Raw genomic sequence first — 20,891 nt, 5'->3', positions numbered from 1 at the left:
GAGTGATTGGTGTCATAGTGAATTCACGGTGAGGGAAGGCATGTGCCTATTGTTTTTCCTGCAAATTAAATTTCATGTTTCCCTAATTCCGGATTTAATTAACCTGTTACGTGATCTCGCTCCTCACTTAATCGTTAGACATGCTTTATTTAGTGAGCTTATTGGTTCTGTTTACGTATGTGATCATCATGAGTCTGCAAATTCAGTGGAGCTTTATGGCCGGGTTCTCACCGTACTGCCGGGCATATACTGTATTAGTCACGGTCCAGTCCAATATCATTTTATTATTTAATCTATTTCCGTAGAAGCATTCACACTATTGGCATGGCAGGTGCCTTGCACGGCTGGTGTTACTGCATACATTCACGCAATAAGAAATACATTAAATAATATTAATATTATTTAATATTATTATTATTATTCAGTAACTTGGGGCTTAGAGAGCAGACGGTATATATTTGTTTTATTATTGAAGTTTTTCGCTTATTGCCTTTATTAATCCTTTTCGTCATAATTTAAATGATTGACCGTTCATTCAGTGTTAATTTTTATGGCTCAGGCCGGCTTTTTTTAATAATATTGTTTTGACCTAATTATATATTTAGTCATTGTTGAATCGACTCATTCCCTGATCATAGAAAGAAAATTCATTCTTAGTTAGCAAATGAGGTCGAAACAACGTTCATTTCGACAACGTTCATTTCGTTTCGATTATATTGTTTCAACGAAAAAAACACTCAATTCAATGTTGATTTAACGTCAGATGCCTGGTCGTTTGTCATCATGCAATGGTAAAATACACAGGATGTTTGAGCTTCAATCACGCTCTTCCAAAATCCCATTGGTATTTTATATCTCTTATAATAACGCGTCCGAGTCGAACGTAGACTCTGTTGAAATCGGAGGAGACTCTTCTGAAAGACGAACTAGACGCTGTCGAAAGTCGGAGTAGACTCTGTTGTAAGATGAAGTAAACTCTGACGAAAGTCTGAGTAGACTCTGTTATAAGACGGAGTAAACTGACGAAAGTCGGAATAGACTCGTTATAAGACGGAGTGAACTCTGACGAAAGTCGGAGTAAACTCGTTATAAGACGGAGTGAACTCTGACGAAAGTCGGAGTAGACTCTGTTGTAAGACGGAGTAAACTCGGTCAAAAGCCGGAGTAGACTCTAAAGTCTGAGTAGAAACGGCTGGTCGAGTAATGCAAGCAAAGTTGTGAGACAATTTGCTAAATAATTCATCACATTTTGCTGAGCAAGTTTACACTCAGGAGAATGAATGAGTAATATAGTCCAAATATCAACGCACTTTAATTCTGTATTTAGCACTCATACGCCCGGCAAAACTGGGTCCGGATGACAATATTACAATGGCAAAAATCCGTTGTTATTTGGACAGAGCTTCACTCATTTCTCTGGGTGTAGTTTGTGTCCCAAATTGCTCCAAATGTGTTGTAATTTTGAAAACAAAAATCAAATTATTCTTTGTTTATTTAATTTTAAGTTGATTGGCGAGTGCAAGCTTCTGAAAATATCTAAATTGGGTAGAATATTTAAAGTACAATTCCACTATTAATATCACTATCATTGTAATTAAAAATCTTTCTTTGCAAAGATAGAAAAATACGATATTTATATTTTTTTCTGATTTTCTGGGTTTTTAGAATAGAATTAGAATAGGATATCTAGGGTACGTATAATTTTGCCATCAACCATCTTACTATATGAAGGATTTTCGTGCAAGAGTTGCTTACTCCAGAAGGATTTATGAGGCTTCCTAACCCGTTGAATTTAATATCCATCACCGTGTAGCGTATAATATTGCGTTGCTACAATATCTGTTCATCAACTTAAGTAATATTTTATAACTTTTATTTGCAGCCTGCATTTTAATTAGTCAATAACTCATCATAAATAAGCGCTTGGAAAACTTTCCTTGCTCTTATACTAAAACATTGTAGATAAACAATATTATAACCATTGTTTTTTATTCGCTTATTCGTCATGAATAAACATTCGTGAAAATATTGCTTGTCTTTTCCTCACTCAACGTGAGTAAATTCTGAAAAAAATATAACTCAGTACCCACTGCAGTGAGCGACAGAGAGCGCATTTTCTCGTCGACGAAAACTTGAGGTCACGGACGGACGGACAGACGGACGGACAGACGGACGGACGGGCGGACAGACAGACAGACAGACAGACGGACATGGCGAGCACAATAGTGCATTTTTTCCATAAATGAGAAAATGCGCTAAAAAGACGAATTTCCAAATTTCATGATTTATTCGTCATGAATAACAGCTCACAGTTAAAGAATTGAGCGAGGGATTTTCAAATAGCAGTACAATTTTTGCACATGTATTGGTCACCCTGAGCCTGTTAAAAAGATAAATTAGTTCTATTAGTGCTATTAGATATTTATCTATTAGATAAATTAGTTCTATATTAGATAACCAGTGAAAATTCACAGGCGCGTCAGCTTCTGATTTGGATTACCAGAAGCTGGGGGCGACTCTAAATTTTGTTAGGGTAAATTAGTTCTATATTTGGACAATGTATCCCATTCATTTCTGTGTGTGCAGAGAACAGCCACAGGATTATCGAAGCCCGCAGGTTTTATCGCGTCCTGCGCTGCGTCTGCGGACGACGTGGGCTGACGTGCGCCGGATCTGCATGGTCGTCCGCAGTGCAGTTGCCGGCGCGGATAAAATCGCGGAAGTGCAATCCGCAGTGCGTGTAAAAATTCGTGTTTCTTCTCGGCTAGTATTGAGATTTTTACATCGATTTTGGTACAGACAATAACAATTGCTGTGTTCCTTGCTGTTATTTTTCTGTGGTGGATGAATGTTGAGTAAAACGATTCTCAGATATTTACGATGGGACAGAAGCAATGGTTTGGTACTCAAAATATGTAACAAGTTTAGATTTATGATACTTATTTTTTTAAATAAAGTGAAAAATATAAGGTGAGTATTGCGTAATAGAAGTATCTACCGTATATTAACTATTTTAACTTATTTACGTTCAAGTAAAGAATTCGAGATTTTTTAATTATAAATTTTCTCCTTGCATTGCAGTAAATGTCATCGTTTAAATTTTGAGAACTTCTCATTATTTTCTTTCAAATTTGACCGTTTTTTTTAATAAATATTTTCCTTTTCTTTCACTATGAGGAAATGTTTTCAGGATATGAGCATCAGCCAGCACGCCCTCATGTCTTGCGTATTACTGAGTAGCACGTAGTACACGTGAGCGAGTGTCGCGTATTACTGAGTAGCACGTATTACACGACAGCTGTAGAACACATACACGTGTGTCAAGTATTATACACAGTATTTGTTTTAAGATGGACATTTTGAAGTATAAACCCATTTATTAATTTTTCTTGTTCGATTGTAATTTTTCATTCCTAAGAGTTTTTGCATTGCTGTCTTCATATTTCACAGATTCTTTTCTTTAAGAACTTGTAGACTTACACGTGCTGATTTATTTTACTTATACTAAATTTTTACAATTTACGATTTTGAAATTCTGCTAGAAACGTTGGTTTCAAGTTTGATATTTGAAAAGTTCACTCCTAAAGCTCGGAGCTTATCCGATCTTTCCTCCAAAATTGAATCTTTCAAGGCCGACTCTTTTTCAGCCAGGATTCCTAGACGCGAGGTATCCCTGAGGCTGATTCTCCGATACAGAAAAATCCTTAACCGAATAAACTTATATATTTTAAAAAGAAAAAATTTTACTGAATTGCTGCACCAGAATCGCCTGTGGCTGAGATGAATATCTTCAATCATGTCCTCTGGCGCACCACGATATGACTTTTTCTGAATAATGATTCATGTCTGCAAAAATGAGAGAATATGTTTTTGTGGGAAATTCTCTATGTTAAAGTCAATAATTTTTCCCATATCAAATTTTGCTTGTTGTTTGGCCCTGGAAAAAAAGTAGTTTTTTTGGTATCTGTCTTTTTTTTTTTTGTTCAAGGTACATTTTTTTGGTTCAAGGTTTATTTTTCATAAACGGTTGTTCAATTATTTTATGTTGTCAGTTCAACTTATTATGAAATTTACAGTGAAACTTCATTGTTTATTGAATTTATGGAACGCTCGCTGCAATAAAGAATTGACGAAAATTCGAACTCTGCACGGTTCACACGATTGTGCCCAGATACTAATTAAACAATGTTTGAATTGCTAAATCTGTCTTTAAATAAATGACGTCTTGACTTTTGAAATGAAGCGGTTGGTAAAATACGCAACCGAGAAACAACAAAAGTGCTATACAACATATTTCATTTTTCTGTTATAGCAAACATTGCAAATTAAACTTATTAAATGGCGATACTGTAAAAATTAAATCGGAATTTTTACATAAACGGGTAATGATAGAACATCGAAATAAGGCTTTAGGAATAAGTCTTATCTCGCCATATCCTCTGTATAGAATCCACTGGAATTTAAAAGTAAAAGAGATTTGGACGACAATAACATAATAATATACTTATAATAATAAAATAGCGGCGTCTTCTTTAGCGTTTGCGCCATGTTTGGATTGTCGCCAATACTACAAATAACAGAATTTGTACAGCTCGCTGGCTCTCGAACCCACAACTCACCGCTACAAACTCTATGTTTTTCATTCACTCGGCCGGCTTGGCCGAGCCTGTTTAAAAAACACAATATCGAAGAAATTCTCATAGTATTGGCTAAACTTTAACAAATTCACATAATTCTCTCAACATCAGACATGTTGTCTTGCTAATAACTTACCGGACTCAAAAGTTTGTATAAAATTTTCAAAGTTCTACATGACGGAAACTTCCGCCCGTATCGTAACAACTACACAGATTATAAGATAAACAAAACTGGATTTTAAATATTGAAATAAAATGTGCGGTACGAGTATATAAATACATATAATAGATAATGCAGGTAACATATTTTAATAACATGAACAATACATAGTTTGAGTTTATAAATGATTTCAAAAGATTTTTATAATTTCTCAATTTAAAAAAACGTTGCGTGCCAACATTGATGACGCACGTATAAAGGAATCATGTGTGTCTGCATGGATAATTCATCTCTAAATGATTGATGCATCTATGCATGATTGATGCATCTATGCATGATTGATGCATCTATGCATGATTGATGCATCTCTGCATGATTGATGCATCTATGCTATCTATGCATGATTGATGCATCTATGCATGATTGATGTATCTATGCATGATTTATGTATCTATGCATGATTGATGCATCTATGCATGATTGATGCATCTATGCATGATTGATGCATCTATGCATGCTTGATGCATCTATGCATGATTGATGCATCTATGCATGATTGATGCATCTATGCATGCTGCCGGGATTCCACGTTAGCATGTGTGGGATTTTTTTGCCTGGTTACAATGCATGATATATTTAAGAAATTTGATATTTCTTAACGCAATTAGACTCCTGCAGAGGGATTACTTTTGCCGATTACTTCTGTAGAAATTCTTTCATAAGGGTGAACTCGTCTCGGGAATTTTTTTCAATCTTTAGCGCCGTTTCATTGTTAGTTCCAAGTCTCCGTTAAAGTACAGAGAACCCATAATATTCTATGACAGAATTATGGAATTGAAAAAGTTTTCAATTTTATTATTGATGAACCGCTAGAAAAAGATTATTTTTGACAGAAATTCGTGCAAATTATTCACGCGAAATTTAAAACAATTTAGCAAACTTTCTTCAAACTTACTAAGACAACTCATGTTCGTATATCAATATAAGTTATAGCATAACTCTTGTTACTGTACATCTGAGACGAGTACTCGATTTATTTTTTATAATCTATTACATTTGCATTTTCTAGTGCACCTGCAAAAGTTACGCTAGTCGCTGTGTGATCTAACAACTTTTGTAAAGTTTCTTTCTGAGGAAATAGTTTTACTCAACACTCAAAGTACTGACTGTTGCAAAATAACACTGTAAACTCAATTGTTAATATAGAAGTTAAAATTTTATTTGAGCACAGGCTTTGCTGGATAATATGTGCATAAACCTGTAACAAAAATCAGTTCTGATGCTGAAATATATAAGTAAAAACTCCATTACTCTATTACAAATATACAAAATACGGACAGAATCCTTCCAAAACTAAAGCCTTTTTATATGCTTTCATCGCAATGCAGCCGTCGCACTCATGATTTTAATGATACTCAATCATTTGCAAATAAATCATTCCTGAATCATCGTCTGCAAATAAATAATTCCTGAATCATCGTCTGCTATAATAAATCATTCCTGAATCATCGTCTGCAAATAAATCATTCCTGAATCATTGTCTGCTAATAAATCATTCCTGAATCATCGTCTGCAAATAAATCATTCCTGAATCATCGTATGCATATAAATCATTCCCTTCAGCGCCTACTGAATCCATCGTCGTCTTAATTAATGAACCCACCGAATTTTTCGGAAATTTTGTAAACTGAATGTACTGAGACTCAAATTTATTTGAAAAATTTAGCCGTTCAACCATCCATGACGAAAAATTTTATGCTTGACATAGATTTACTTTCAATGATTCCAGCTCTTATCCCCCTACCGATCTAATTACATTATATATTATTTTATTACCTCATATTTCGTCTACAATTTTAACGCATTAACTGAAATATTCGCAATATTTCCTCAATTATAACACATTTCCTCCTCATATTTAATAAAAATATCTCATAAATACGATGAAATTCATATATCAATGATAATTCGCCAAAGACATGCAACAAAATCATTGAAATTACGGTAATGTTGCCACATTTATAACTTGCAGCGCCCAATTCGCATGTCCAGCTGATGGGTTTTTGAAAGAGACAGAGCGGCGCCGTGGACTTTTGGCAGCGTGGCGCGGCGCCAAGCTCGTGTCAGAGGAGTTTTGGCGCCAGGCTTATATGCGCATTTTTTTAAGTCAAACAAGAATGTCCTCATAAACATGTATTTTGATCATCAGTGTATATATGGGTATATTGTAAACTTTTTCTCTAAAGCGCTAATGTAAACAGATATAATAGATTCGCTTAGAATATAATCATACTTCTTAAACATGTTTTGGAAACTGTTTTTAGTGCATTTTCTCATTTACGAAAAAAATGCACTATTGTCCGTCCGTCTGTCTGTCCGTCCGTGACTTCATGTTTTCGTCGACGAGAGACTCTGTCACTCACTGCAGTGAGTACTGAGATATATTATTTGATCATCAGTGTATATGGGTATATTGTATACTAATTCTTTAGAGCGTTAATGTAAACCTGTGCATTGTGAAATTAAAAGCTCAACAAATCCGCAAAAATGTAAAAAAAATTTAAAAAAATGTTTCGGGGTTCAGCTTCGTCGTTAGTTCGAAAATTCGAGAATGCAGATACGACCAGTAGTTCGTACAGTAGAAATTCAGTTACATTACTACTTGTAAACGGGTTCATTATATACTGATTAGTTGTATACCGTTTCATCAAATATTGATTAATTGCATATCATTCATTGTGTGCGTATTAGATGTGCAAAGATACATTGCGCACCGATTCATTGCAACGTCACTAACCAAGCCGCGAGTTTGTCTTTTAACTAGTGAATTTTGCAAAAGATTCTCATTATATTGTAAAAAATGACTGGATGAATAAAATTTTGCTAGCATTTGACATTCTATGAATGCAAGTTATTCACCAAGGCTTTACATACGATTAAACTGTTGAACGTTAGTGTATATATATATTTTTTTGTTTAAATGAGCATTGAGGTTAAGAAGAAAATAAATATTTTAAAATCATTGCAAAATTCAAATATATTCTTTCCCGTTTCATTTTGGAATTAGCATTTCCACTGTAGCGTGATCGGTGATATGCTGATGTGTAATCCATTTTGCAATTCTAATTTGTTCGCTTCCTATCCTATTTACGAAATGAACTGGAAAATAAATGCGAAAAAGAACTTAATATAACAGTTGTTCAAAAGGTAAATGTATTTGCTAAATGAAAAAAGCAGTTGAAATTACAATATCATAACAGAATGATGCTTCTACAAGTAGAAAAATTACACTCAATTTTTTGGTGTTAAGTGTTCAGAATTTGCATTTATTGAAATCTGTTGATCGTAATCTGTATTTTTTATATCTATTGTTCGACCTGAATCTGTTGATATATATTGTTCATAATTTATTAATTTCCTGTAGCACGATAAGAAATATTCAATTTCAAGTTGACAATAATATTGTCACATCACTTTTACTAACTCATACGCAAAGATTCGAGGCAGAAAAGTTCGAGCTGCGGTCTCAGATGCTTTAGAAAATTACAAACTCTTTCTACGTCTACAAGCGCTTTTTTAAAACTCCTTTGAACAGGAAGTTGGTTGACGTGCTCCAAAACAAGACCTACAAATGAGACGCATTCGTTGCTGCTCTTCCGTGCCATAATTCTCTCAAATTGCGAGTTTTTCAGCCTCTTTTTACTTATTGAAGAACTCAACGGCGGTTCACGGGTGTCTTTTTGATGGCCGTCTATCGGCCAGCGCTGGAAAATTTCCATCAAGGCAAAGAAGTTCAGTGTAAATTTGGCTTGCATGGAATATATTTTTTAATGTTGGTTTACTTTGAACTTTGACTTAGAATTAGTCTTTGAAGAACGTTAGTATTGGAATTCATTTGAAGATTTTTCAAGGAATCCATTTGAAGATTTTTCAGAGACTCGCAATGTCAAATTAATGCGACGTATAGTCATTTTTTCACACCATGCAGAGTCGCTTTTCAGGCAACGCAGAGTCATTTTTTGCGCAATGCAGATCGATTTTTCATTTGAAGCGAATTTAATGCACGCTGAGTTAATCGAAACTCGCAATAATGTGTATTTTTCAGGCTGAGACGTCCTTGAGGAGCTCGGAACATAAGGTGCATTTAAGGTGATTGTCATACCCAAGGCAAATATGGCAGCGAGTAACAGGGGAGTATTTAACCCCGTATAACAGGTTACCAGGTAATGGTGGGCCCGGTATAACTGTATTTTCATACAGTATAATTTTATACTCTTATGCGCTCCCACAAGGTATAACGAAATTTTCATTCGAGGAAATTATATACCGTTATTCTCCCACACGATATAACGGTGTATTGGTCTAAGTTTATTAATTTTATTCATGATAAGGCAATTCTATTTCAATTTTCATTTAAAATTTGGAACTCAATGTTTAACTATTGTGCTTAATAGGGAACACATGATGTTTAAGTTGGTGATGTGGTGAGGTGCATGATGTGTGATGAAGCTACGTGGTGTGATGTGATGAATTTACGTATATGAAGTGATGAAGGAAGCGTGGTACGATGATGTACCTAGATGAATAAGTAATATGTGTAGCTGTGATGCAAGATGTTGTGATGTAGTCTCGCACTGTGATGAAGAAGCAGCGATGCGGGCACGTGTTATGATAGTGATGATGTAGTTATGAGTGATGATGAATCGTGGTGTGGTTACTCGTCTCGCTGTAGGGTAAGTGATGAGTGTTGCTGGGGATCTGGATGAAGTGTGATGCCAGTACTTGACGTGATGGATGAAGTGTGATGCCAGTACTTGATGTGATGGATGAAGTGTGATGCCAGTACTTGATGTGATGTAGGTGTGATGATAAGTACACTGAGGTGCAACCAGCCGTGCGCTGGTCAAGTGTAAACAAAAGGCTACTGAAATAACCCGCCGTTGTTGTCGTGACCGCCGCTACTCCACTTCATCCTCCGCTTTCCTTAACTTCGTTTTTTTAATTAGGAACGTGTTTTAAGGTTCAAATTTTAATTAGGAACGTGTTTTAAGGTTCAAATTTTAATTAGGAACGTGTTTTAAGGTTCAAAATTACTTAACATTTACACGCTTTCCCTAACTTAGTTTCTTTTTTAAATAAGGAACGTGTTTTTAGGTTCAAAATTTCTGAACATTTACCCGCTATCCTAAACTTCGTTTTTTTTAATTAAGAACGTGTTTTAAAGTTTAAAATTTCTTAACATTTACCTGTTTTCCTTAACTTCGTTTTTTTAACTAAGAACGTGCTTTAAAATTCAAATTCCTTAACATTTACCCACTTTCCTTAGCTCATTTTTTTTAATTATGAGCGTGTTTTAAAGTTTAAAATTTCTTAACGTTTACCCGCTTTCCTAAACTCAGTTCTTTTTAATTCTAAACGTGTTTTCAGGTTCAAAATGACTTAATATTTACCGCTTTCCTAAACTCCGTTTATTCCATTAAATTTGGAACGTGTTTTATGGTTCTAAATTCCTTAACATTTACACGCTTTCTTAAACCTGTTTTTTTACACTTAATAAAGTCTTGAAAAAATTGAAATTGAAATTGAAAAATTGAATCTTGAAAATAAAAATTTTAACATTCACCCTTTTCAATCTTAAAGGTTTATTTCAAAATTATGAACGCGCTTCATAGTTCATAGTTTGTTAATCAACTTTAAAATTTTTCCCACTTTGGTTAAGATGAAAACTACAGATGAATTCCATTCACGAATCATTCCTTTAATCATTAATCTTTAATTTCATAATCTTTAATTTCATTCACGAATCATTCCGTTAATCATTCCTTTTCTCTCTCTGCGACATTGTTTATGCGTATGCGTGATATACTTTTCTTTGAGCTATCAATTTTTATCACAGGACAAGTTTTGTTCCATAGAATTCATTATTGACTTTTCGCATGTAATTTTAGTGTCAATATTTATCTTCAAGAGTTATCATTTCTATTCATGATAATCATGACATACATGAATAAGCGTGCTTCGTTTGAGTGAATAAGTGAATTTTTTTCCTAAAAAAGATGTATATGGTCCCTATTTTGCGGGATCATCAGGACTCAATTTTTCCAGAAAAAGTTCGTATAAGTCTTACATGCAGAAAATGTGTCACAATTTTGACTCATTAATTTCTTTGAGTGCGCGTCCGTAAAACCATCACAAAGTTTGAACTTTGTGGGCCACCCTGGGGGGCATTTCCCGCTCTGTGTTCAAGTTAATTAAGCTGGAATCCGCGTACGCTTCTGGAATTTAATTTAGTTCGTTACTTGGTTTGTCTAGCATGGCATCAAAAATAGAGTAATTAAATGTTTGTAGAAATATAAATTTCAAAGCTGTTTTGAAATTTAAAATCTCGTGCTAACATACATGGAGACACATACATAGTTTGTAGTAATGTATATAGTACCATGTTTTAATTCATTGAGTTTGAAAAAGAAAAGAGCACTGCATTAAAAGTTTTCAGTGAATTGTTGTATTTTTAAATTTTTTCAAAATATATTTACTTCTTTCACATCTTCCTCCAGAAACCGGCGTTTCACTCCCAATTTTATAAGCCATTTTTACCGCGTTCCCTGTCAAATAAAAGCAGCATTTTTCATTCAAGAAAAATTTCTTCAAGAAAAATTTTTCATTCAAGTCCATTTCAATCCTCTGTCAAAACCAGCTATCCCATCCATATTATTCTAATTCAATCTCTTGAATATCACCGTCTTTCAGAAGGAAATTTATTTTCATCCACGATTTGGAAGCCATCTATTTATCATCTCCATTAATCAGCATCCAGCTCTTCTACATCCACACCTCAGCGCGAACCGCTCATGAACTGAGACAAATGAGCGATCATTTGTCCTAATATCGATGCACTTTTGCCTTTAAGTGGGTCATTTTGATCCAGTTTGGCTCGGCTGAAGTGCGTATCAGGAACGCCACCGCTCTCTGCTCGCGCTGTGGGTCAGAAAGTGTGTCACTAACTGGACAGTCTGAACCACTCATTCTTCTAAGTGATACATACAATTCATTTGTCATCTCTAATTCCGTTTGCCCCGAGCAGGTCTCATTATGTAAGGAAATTATTCGCCTTAAAATGCGGCTTTGAAGTCGACGCTTCTTTCTCTCTTTAAACTTATACACGCAGAAAAATGAGCGAGACTTTGTCCAAATAGCGCTGCAAATTTTACTTTTATGTGTGTTGCTTTGACCCAGTTTGGTCAAGCAAAAGTGTATCACGTGCAGAAAGTATATCGCTTTTTAGACGATATGACACATTCATTTTTCTGACAGTACTGCTCGGTTGAAGCAAAATTTTGGTAGGAATAGCACTCCGCTTAACATTCTACCGCTCAATAGGTGCAAGACTTTGGTAGGAATAACATTGCGTTTAACCTTCTACCGCTCAGTAGATGCAAGAATTTGGTAGGAATTAATAGCATTGCATTTAATTTGTTACCGATTGCTTGTTGCAAGATTTTGATTTAAATGAATATCATCAATGGCGAGATGAAAGATCATTATAGCGATCATCATTGTGCAATACTGCTTTACAATGCTCATATTGTTTCTGTTTTACATTCTTTTTATGCTGCATACGAATCAAACCTTGCCAATTCTGACTAATAAAACCCCCCGTTAAAATATTAATAAACTATTCGAACATCCACGCCTCACTCGCCTATTAGCGAGATGAATCAAACGGGAAGTTTTGCTACTCATATTCCAGCGTGAATTAAATGAATAAAGTGAATTAAAACGTGCCCTGCTGCGCTTAATTGGCAATTGGATCGACACTTCCACTGACAAAATTTTATGGGTTGGTTTAACCCACAATCACTGTGCGAATAAAGGTTAAAAATGAATATGAATACCTAGAAATACATTATGGTGAAGAATCGCTCTTAAAATTAACTTATACCAGCGTATGTTTCGCCAGCAAAATTAACTCTAGTCTGAGTATTTTAAGGAGTTGAGCAATTCTAGTCGTTCATTCTTTGTACTTTGCTGAATTCAATTTAAATGTTTGTGAAAAAGCTACATGTTCCGCTTCGAAAGATGGTCCTTTTTATTATTTGGGAAAATGTAAACTCTATGAATTCTATCGTTGTCAAAATATTTATTATTTTTCATGTAATTATTAAATAATATGGCAGCAGTATTTTTTTCCAGCGACAGAAGCGTCAGCTAATCTACCTTGCCCCTATTGACAATTATCAGCCGAATAAGCGTCGGTCAATGGTCGGCCTTTGATAATCCATTCACCAAACTAGAATATTCTTTTTATCACAATTTTTGCAGTCAATTTTTTATCACAATTTCTGCAGTCAAATTTTTATCACAATTTCTGCTGTCAATTAGTCACCGTTGAAATTTTCCAGGGATCAGAGTCTCCAAGTTATGTTAAAATATTTTTTTTCGAAATTCAAAGGCAGTGAGACGCCAGCAGCATTTCTTCACATATAGCTGTTCCAGTTCTTTTTGTACGGCCGTACTCATTGACCTCAGGCAGTTCAACAACCTGGATTTTAGCTCAAACTTACTTTAAAATATAAAATATTCAATTTCTCGATTGCTGAGCGAAGTTTGCTAGAGGCTAGTTTCCTCGATTGAAATCAAAGGCGTGTCATGCGTGGCCGAGCATAATTCTCCCAAAAGTTCACCGCGTTGCGTTTTATTATTTGTTACCAATTTGCGAATTTGTTACAATACCGTAGATCAAAATACTGTAGATAAAAATACTGTAGATAAAATACAAGGTACGATATTTTATTGTAGTTTGGAGATCACCTTATACATATAATTGTACTCTTATAAAGAAAAATATAAAGTATTCAAATGAAAAACAGTATACCTTTGATAAAATGTGCAAAAATGACAACTGGTTCAATTTCATTGATTATTCACTGTATATTTCTGATGATAGTTGTTGCCCCTATTATCGATACTTTTTATCGATCATTTTCTTTTCGAGGAAAATTATGCACCTAGATGATATAAATCTCTATATTTGGTAAGCCGTTTTAGGAATATGTCTCATTTTAAATAAATATCGAAAGTTTATTTGAATATTTCCTTTTTAAGCTCAGAATCTTCCAAAAAATTTAAAATCTCAAGCTCAAAATAAAACATGGGAGGCTTGGTCGCCTCTGGCATACACATCAGAGATTAGCAGTATCTTATCATTAGGTAAAAGCTTGGCTAAGTGCCAGGCTAGGCAGGATAGGTTTAATATCATGTAAAAAGTTTGGATCAAATTCAAAGTTTGGATCTAATGGAAAAATTCCTTTAAATAAACTGACCCCTTAGAACATCTTATTTATTTTCTTAGCATTTCCTCATCGTTGATAATGAAAGCAGAAATTTTAATAATTAAATTTTATCAAACATATGTTATACAAAACTGAAAATTGAACTATTTTTCCACAAACATAGATTAAAAATTGTACTTACCTAAAATGTGAGGGTAGTCGATTTTCCACGGCGAGAGTTTGAATCACAACTTAACTATCACTCACTTGCTCGATTCTTAAATTCAACTCTAAATTGTCAACTAACAACTAAATAGATTGTAATGAAATCAATAAAGTTCTATTTATATTTATTCGAGCGGCATGAATCACGCTACACATGCATAATTCTCAGCCAGAGAACTTAAAGCTGTCGAGGAGAAAAAAATAAATGTTAATTAAATGGGTTTTGAAAAATCGTTCAATTAATAGCTTTTAAAGGGTAGTTAAACTAAAAGGGTTTAATGGGTCGGTAAAATAATAGGTTTTTTAAATGTGAGAAAGAAACAATTCAGCGTTAGTTGTTCTATTACAAGTTGATTAACTAGGTTCCATATACAGAATAGCACTTAACGAATTATTATGAACTTTGCAATTTCTTTTAAGTTGTTATTCCTATCAATACCTTCACATGAGCTGCCTGCTGCTAAGCCAATACCTTCACATGAGCTGCCTGCTGCTAAGCCAATACCTTCACATGAGCTGCCTGCTGCTAAGCCAATACCTTCACATGAGCTGTCTGCTGCTAAGCCAATACCTTCACATTACCTGCTTGCTTCAAGGCCAATATTTCGAATTTTAAGCCAATATTTGAATTCAGACGATGCCGTCTGAATTCCAGACCAAACAAACTTTTACCAAGCAAGGAAGTGGTTCTGGTATTTTCAACAGTTCATTGATAGGCATTTAATACTTTATATATAACTTTATAATACACTAACGAACAAGTGGGATCCAGATTAAATCAGAAGTAGAAATAACTTTAAAAAAGTACAGTAAATCGTTTGTACTGAATTAACTGGTCATGATTTCAGAGGTGAGTTTCAAATAAAAAAATGTAAGTGTATATACGAGAGGTATTGGGATAAATAAGAGCCTGAGCTATTCCTATCACTTAATCATTTAAAATTTATAAATATCACAGAATAATTATTATATGTTAAAAATAATTACAGATGGTTCTTAAGGCAACAATGAAGCGCAATCAGATGCTTCGCGACGAACTTCTGTAAAGCGTTTACGACTGTAAAAACAGTTTTTTTCTCTAAATGCAGATGCGAGTAGAAACCGAAACACAAAGCATTAATAGGCAGGTGATAGATATTTAACAACAGCAATATACTAAAAAACTGTTTGAATGTTCACCAAAAAATGCCGAGGAAAACGCGGTACACTATATCCAGCTGCATGGGCTGCATGTTGTGGTTTCTTGCGCCGAATTCATCCGAGAATTAAAATATATCTGAACAATTAAGCCCTCAAAATATGCTAGCGCGACAGCGAAGTCCAAGAACATTGCTCTCTTTAGATCGTATGAGCGTTAGCATGTAAATTTTCTTTTCATAATACATTGCTTTCTTCAACTAGTATGAACGTTTGCATGAAAATCTTCTCTTCAGAATACATCGCTCTCCTCTACTAGTATGAGCGTTGGCATGTAAATCTTTTCGTCAAAATACATTGCTTTCTTAAACTAGCATGAACGTTGGCATGAAAATATTCTATTCTCCATTCAATTATCTATACTTAATTTATCCTCAGACCATCCATGACGGAACACAACAGGGCACAATTAATTCACTGCCAACAATTAAATAAAGGTTTTTAACTCGCGTATGAGATGGCTGAGTTCACGTGAATGTGTTTGAACTGTTTGATATTTGCTTGTTTCGAAGAAACAAGCAAATGAAAAACAGAATAAAAATAATTTGGCCATTGCCTGCTTAATTGCCTGTTTTGTTGAAGCTCATCACACGAAAATCATATGCATAATGCAGAAGAATATTGATATTCATATAAGTCACAAAGGTCGGTGAATAATATTTTTTGCTGCAGGATTTATCTAAGGCTCTTTGTTTGGATTAAAACATCTAATGAGAATAATTTGCGCCTTTGATGTAAATGATTTGTGATACGAATGATAGATTTGGTACACATGATTTTGAAATTAATATAATTTATTATGAAATAAATTTGCTGTTGAGACAGAAGTGATAGTCCGGTAACTATTCAAATATTTTAGACTCAGAATAAAACCGGAAAGCACTATTTAAAAGAATTTCAGTAGTTTGCATTTTCTAAATGGTTTTGAAAAAGAATTCATAGCTGCGCACGTCAATACCGCACAGAATTTTTTTACGCATAGATGAAAAAATTTGCCCTCTCTTTAAACTTTAAACTTCTTCAACTTTCTTATTATAAATAATTATTGTACTTAATTATTATCATATGAATATTCATCAAACGATTGTGAATGATTATTATTTCAATTTTAGAGATGAAATTTTATGCATTCTAAAAATCAAACACATTTTTGGTTTTCAACACAAACATTAAAATGTGCGCAAAAACCAAAGACACATTAAAATGAGTTCTCCGTTACCCATTTTAAGGAATGACATATTGTAAATCTTCATCATTTGAATTAATTTGTTATCCATTTTGATTATACGCGCAATTTTTTTCATTTGAAATTCTCGGGAATTTTAGCGTTCCAATTTTCTTGAACTATACCTCAAATCGACATCGTAATTTCAGGTGCCCTTAGCTCCTAACTATTAGGAGTGTGTCATATTTCTGGCTAGTGGCAAAAAAAATATTGACAAGCCTGACGTTAAATCGTAGAAATAGCAAAAATGACTGAAAAAATTAATTAAAATATCCATTACGCCTGCTAACTTTAGTACATAAACAAAAAACTTTTTTCCCCTATTATTGCAAATATTAAGTTAGATTTGTCTACAAACTGATATATTTAGCTGACAATTGGCAATCGAAAATGGAGTAGAAATTTTATTGAATTTCACTTACGCAGAATAGCGGCGCATGGACTCTATAAAAAACTAGAGGGATTTCATGCAATTAGCGAGCCTGAGAGAATCGTAAGCGTCAGTCCGTGGCATGAAGTGCACGTAGCCTATAGTAAAATTTCGTGCGTGGCGAGCGATAGTTCGTGGCATGATTTTTTTTCATTTGGACCACACTAGATTTTCATTTGGACCACACTAGATTTTCATTTGGACCACACTAGATTTTCATTTGGACCACACTAGATTTCCAAATTTTGAGCTCAACGAAATTTGGAAATCGTGTCATTACGTCTGTGGCATGAAGTGCACGTACTCCATTTCCAAATTTCGTGCATGCCGAGCGTTAGTTAGTCCCGAATTCCAAAATTGGTGCGATCCCTAATTTAAGATATTAATGTGGCCAAACTACAGAAAATTTTAACGGTAAATCTCAATGCTCCTTGCCTTACTTTTGCCAGTCGCGAGCCTAACAAAGAAATATGGCAGGATTAACCACGAAAAATGGAAATAAGTTTTCCGGCTCTAATGGTAACAATGTTATTAGCTTAAATAATTAGGACCAACTTTCTATTTTTCTACTGATTTATGGTATATTTTTTTGTCGTGGGGAGTTTGTATAGTTCTACGCCTTTAAATTATTTCATAAATTACGTAGCATTCTTTTTAAAGTTTACATTGTACCATTTTTTCAGATGTTATTTTACATTAAAAGAATGTTAGTGCAAAATAATACTGATTGGTTCAAGAAATTTTGCTGATCTAATAAGATTATTGATGGTCTTGAATGTGTTTTAAAGTGACCACATATTTCGTGCGTCCACTGAAAAAAAATTTATTGCTTTAACATATGACTTGGATGACTTCATTGAAGTAATTTCAGCGCTCATTCGTATTATACGAAACTAAAGGCAAAATTCGTCTTTATACTCGAAAATTTTCCAACGTGTTTCATCAATTTGAATAATTGAGTGATGCCTCGAATTTTCCAAATTCGATACATTGAGAAAAATGACCGAAGATATTGGAAACAATTTTCAAGTTACTCAGTCATTCGGAACTCCAGATTACAGTCGAACTTCCAGCACAACGATTCGCAGCCACACAAAAATTTTCGCTTCCGAAGTTCAAGCTTTTTTTCAAAAGTACACTTCATAATTAAATGTAAACCATTTCTTCCACAGTGCGCATCTTTAATAAAAAAATACTCGATGTCTCCTAAAGTGTACATCAGAAGTAGAAGTGCAAGACTTCCTTTAAAGTACACGGCATAAGTGGAAGTAGGAAATTTCGCTGAGACTGCACGAAGCCGTTTGAAAATTTTACTATTTAATATTAACGTTTCATTATAAAGTACGTGATATTTTCATATTACATAATACACCGGACATATAAGTACATATCAAATTCATATTTACAACAAATTTATCACATAACTTCTGTGTCATATTTCTCTAATCGATCCTCTCTCTCGTTAAGTTGCCTAATGCAAAATATTTTATGTCAATCTATAACATATAAATGTACAATTCGTAATGCAGGGTACAATTTAGTCTAGATCTAGTCTCGCTGAAAAAAATTTGAATTTTCCAGCTGGCAGCTCTTGCACACAAAGGCCGCTAAATAAAAAGATTGTTCTTTTAGCCAACAGCACATAGGCAAATAACCTGAAGTTTTCGCAAAATCTTCAGTGCGTATTATTTACAGTGCTAACGTGTAAAAAATTATCCGGAAAACAGGTATAAAATATATTTCCTGGTTCAGAATACACAGTAAAAATCAGGCCTACCCGTACCGACTTCACAACAGTTCAAGTTATACCGCAACTTTAGGGCTCAAAGTCTGTCCGCTGTTCGCGCATATAAAGTTTGGGATTTAAATATTGTGATTGAACAAACATGTTTTACATATTGCGATTAAATAAATAAACTCAAACATTAAGCCATGCTTTTCGTAGTTTCGTGTTCACGAAGAAATATACAAGTTCGTTGCATACGATTGTCCTCTTTACAATTTTTCTCTATAAAGTATTGTTTTCATTACATTTCTGCTTATTGAAGTAGTGTTCTAATCACATTATAGTTAAATAATGAAGTGTACACGATGAATTAACGAACTTCCGTGTTGTAGTAACTAAATTTTTGGAATTAAATATAAAATTCTTGCTTAAAACTATATAAGTAAACATTTTCTCTCCAGAACCAAGACGAAATGCTCTCAAATATGTATTTATTCTCAATGATATTGAACTGCTTGATGACATGAAATTAAATTTCTTGCTGTACTGTCTGTATATTCTTTGCTCTGTATTATCTGTTTAGTTCGCTTTCATATCTCAATAATTTTTATTAATGGTTAGTAATTAATTGGATCGCAAGGTTAAATTGATGTATAAATATGTTAAAAATAGATAATTTATTTTAGAGAGACTCATTATAGTTATTAAAGAGTATAACTCAATATAAAGATAAGCCCTGCAAATTAGCATTGTCATTTCTCTAGGTGCATTCAGCTATGATATGAATTTTCATGACATGAATGAATTAATTTTAGACACGAATAAACGAATTCATGATATCAATGGGTAAATTCTTGAAGTCGATGAGTGAATTCATTACATCAATGAATGAATTGATAAGATCAATGAATGAATTGATAAGATCAATAATTGAATTGATAAGATCAATGAATGAATTCATGACATCAATGAATGAATTCATTACATCAATTAGCGAATTCACGACAGGAATTTTTCATTACTTTTTGCCTAATTTAAAACTCTTATTTCATATGCAGCATGGATAAAAAATTGTTTTATATGTAAATTTTCCCTAATTTATTTTCCGATGCACATTTCCCTCTCAATATTGCTTGAAGTTGCGCTAATTTTTTTTTCTTGAGAAAATTTGGCCAATCTTTGTCCGATTCATATATCCGGTGAATGCAAACTCAAAATCTGTTCACTTCACAGAACCTGAATGATTCTCCGTCTCCGAAAAATCTAACGAGTAAACGGATGAGTAAACCTATTCATATGTGAATAGAAATGAATCAATAACGATTCAAGTGGCGTATTATTGCATTATTCGCATCTATACCTTAATTGCTGATGAGTAGACCAATAAGTTTATATGATATCGATATGAATTAAAAAACTCAATTGAAGAGTTCGCTTCTCTTGATTAGTTGGTGATGAGTAAACTCACTCATTTGGTGACAATTTAAATGCAAAGCTTAATGCTTAACTTAATATAATGTTCAATAAGTTATTTAGCTCCTACACGATACTTAAATCAGCAATCAAAACCGGATCTTTTCCGCATCAGACAAGGCAAGCGCCGATTTAAATATATGCAATATTCTATATCAAAGCATGGACAATAGCGCTGTTCTAAAAACATTCACTTAAAAATATTTATTTACCAATAAATGCCGCTATAGATATATTATATAACATTAAATTTTAATTGCCGCTGTAGGAAGTATCTACAATAATAATGATGAAAATATGAGATCAGGACGTTTTCGATAAAATATTTTGTTTCATATAGGACCGCAATAATATACTCTCACTATTTAATCACTTGTAGTTCTCTCTTTATGTTCATACAATAATTTTCTCATCAGTTTTACAGCGAATCCTGATCACCGGAAGCCCTCTCGTGCCCTCGTTTCAACAGGAGCGACGCACAACACCCTCACTCCACCACAGCCAGCCGGCAACTGATGCCCAGATGAGCCGAGAGCTTTTCAAGGA

General features: G+C 34.0%; 1 protein-coding gene across 1 annotated transcript in view; it reads right to left on the bottom strand.

Moving 5' to 3' along the window:
* LOC108669155 (irregular chiasm C-roughest protein) overlaps positions 1-14,473 on the bottom strand; it is a 55,110-nt gene extending 40,637 nt beyond the window's left edge. Inside the window, exon 1 of the mRNA XM_047882128.1 lies at positions 14,272-14,473. The gene's annotated coding sequence lies outside the window, so the exon portion shown is untranslated. The remainder of the gene's footprint in view (positions 1-14,271) is intronic.
* Positions 14,474-20,891: the final 6,418 nt, after the last annotated feature.

Source organism: Hyalella azteca, unplaced genomic scaffold, assembly GCF_000764305.2.
Source record: "Hyalella azteca isolate HAZT.00-mixed unplaced genomic scaffold, Hazt_2.0.2 contig9713, whole genome shotgun sequence".
Lineage (NCBI taxonomy): Eukaryota > Metazoa > Arthropoda > Malacostraca > Amphipoda > Hyalellidae > Hyalella > Hyalella azteca.
The sequence above is the reverse complement of the archived record's forward strand: the minus strand, read 5'-3'. Positions and strand labels throughout refer to the sequence as shown.